General features: G+C 38.5%; 1 protein-coding gene across 1 annotated transcript in view; it reads left to right on the top strand.

Moving 5' to 3' along the window:
• LOC144969673 (uncharacterized) overlaps positions 1-30 on the top strand; it is a 21,625-nt gene extending 21,595 nt beyond the window's left edge. The window contains exon 6 of the mRNA XM_078908819.1: positions 1-30. This exon is cut by the window's left edge and continues 579 nt beyond it. The gene's annotated coding sequence lies outside the window, so the exon portion shown is untranslated.
• The last annotated feature ends 2,470 nt before the right edge of the window (positions 31-2,500 follow it).

Consider the following 2,500-nt stretch of genomic DNA (forward strand, 5'->3'; position numbering starts at 1 on the left):
TCCATTAAAAAAAAACGTACATTATGCTGATTGCCGCTTCATTTTGGATTTTTCGTCTGAGCGTTTTAAAGAACATTATTATGCAGACTGATTGAATAACACCATTCAAAATTTAAAAGATAAAACTAAAACTTATGATTCAAGCATCTACTTGTCATTTTAAAAAAATCAAGATTTTATTATTATTATTTTCTGACCCTTGTCCACCCAGCAGTGATCGAATAGCTGGTTCTCTTGGATCTGACGGAAATACTTTGAGATAGACTAGCGTCCTGCCAAAAGAACATCAAAGCAATGTCTACTGTCTTTTTCAAAGTTTTTAGACCGCAAAAAGTCCGGCTCCCTGAGCCTTATGAGTCTGCAGGACTGGTATTATCTAGACCTGCCTACTTGAAAATCTAAAAATTCGTTATTTTTTGGGGGAAATAAAAATTGTGGTCGCTATTGTTGACTTTAAAAACCAACAACTTACCCTCATAAAGGATTTAAAAAACCACTTCAAAATCCTTAAAATTATGTAGTCTGGCATCTAATTTAATTTTCAATAACTCAGAGAAGTTCTGAAATTGGAGCCAAAATTACGTAATTCTACGAATGTTTCGTAATAGTAGGGAGGTCTGCTTGTCATTTATTTGATCTTTACCTTTTTATTCTTCACAAGGTTTGCCCCGTCCGACATATTACCAGGTCGATATGCCAGAAGACAACAGAGAATGGAAACTTCGCGGGGTGGCTGTATTGTGGCTTTTTCTCTCGCGGCCATGCGGAGTTGTTGTAACAATAGGGTCATGGGAATTCGAGCCCCAATCGCAGCGAAGTTTTCATTCTCTATTGTCTTCTGGCACTCTTATTATCAACATAAATGTCTGCTCCACTCACCTTTCTGATTGAATACTCTGGATCACAAACTTGTTAATAACAGATAATTAATTGAATAGAAAAGTGTGCAAGAAGACAATAGAGAAGAAACAAAATCGCGGCGAGATGGGGGCTCGAATCCACGACCTTACTGATACAACTCCCTCTGGCCGTTAGAGGGACGCTATGCAGTCGACGTCATCTACCACTCCAGTAGAAAAATGTAAAAAAAAAAATGTGGTTTCAAACAAAGTCTCTATCCTGAGTACCTCTCCCGACTTCTTGAGGTCATGGGTTCAAGGCACTCAATCTCCACGAAGTTTGTTTACAAGCCAGCAAGTATTGCTAAAGCTCTTTTCTCAACATAAACACATAACATATCGATGGTCGACGGATCAAACCTCTCAAGTCCTGATTTTCACGATCGGCGGATCAAAACTCTGAAGAAAACATACGAGCTTTGCGCACCATGTTTTATTTAATTTTGGGCGGATCAGACCTACATGGTGACCGAAGCTCGTTTGTAGACTTCAGAGTTTTGATCCACCGATCGCGAAAATCAAGACTTCAGAGGTTTGATCCGCTGACTATCGAAATCACAAACGTGCCGGATTGTCTCTAAAGCCAGACCCCAAACCTACAACACGTTTCAAAACGAGAACAGGTCACATATAACCCATGTCTCAAGCGGTGTTATGTCAGGATGAACGAGAAGAAGGAAATTGAATTTATAGCCACAAATGTGGAGAGATTTGGATTTATTTCAATGCGTTATCGTGGAAAATGAATGGAATTTCATACTCCACCAAAACACATAGAAAAAGAACAAACAAAACAAATAAATAAAAAAAACACAAAAAAAACTTGAGCTTTTATATAGTACAATATCCATTTAACGTGCTTAAAGCGCTTTAAAATGGTCCCTGACCTACATATAGAGCGAGATCTGACCCTGTTAGGCGATATTACTTTTTTCCGACAGAGGCAACGCTATTAACGACCCAGTACCTACTCATTTCACACCTGAGTACGGTGAGAGAATGGAATGTGAGTGAAGAGCCTTTTCCAAGGAGTAAACTATGCCCTGAGTAAGGCTTGAACCCAGGAACTTCCGATCCGAAAGCGGTGTCATACCACAAGACCACATAGTCGCACTAAAAAAAAACCCCTTCAAAACAATTCATTCTGATCTCATCAATTCAATTCTAAACTTACAATGTAGGGTTCGATACATCCCGAAATCCTACCGTTTTGAGAGGATGGGTTACAAATAGTTTCATTCCACACTCTAGCAGCGCAATCTACCGGGAATTTTCAGTCCAGCATGGAACGATTGTAGACTGAAACAAACTTCCTTGTGATATAATATGTGCGCTGATATGGTAAAACCCGCCGGATGTCGCATGACATAGTTTTGAGAAAAGAGCGAATAAAGGTGAAAAATAATTACCTGCATGGTTTTTGTTTGTTTGTTTGTTTGTTTGTTTTTTGTTTTGTTTTTATTACTTCATCGTTTTCATTATCCATCCAACTACGTTCTCACAAAGGATAATATAATCTGCATTTTGTCCAGAAATTGTGCCTCGATTGAAATATATAATAATATGGGATTCGAATTTTTCCGACTTCCAACGGGTTTTTC

Source organism: Berghia stephanieae, chromosome 3 (assembly GCF_034508935.2).
Source record: "Berghia stephanieae isolate SIO BIC M18660-M18661 chromosome 3, UCSD_Bste_1.3, whole genome shotgun sequence".
Lineage (NCBI taxonomy): Eukaryota > Metazoa > Mollusca > Gastropoda > Nudibranchia > Aeolidiidae > Berghia > Berghia stephanieae.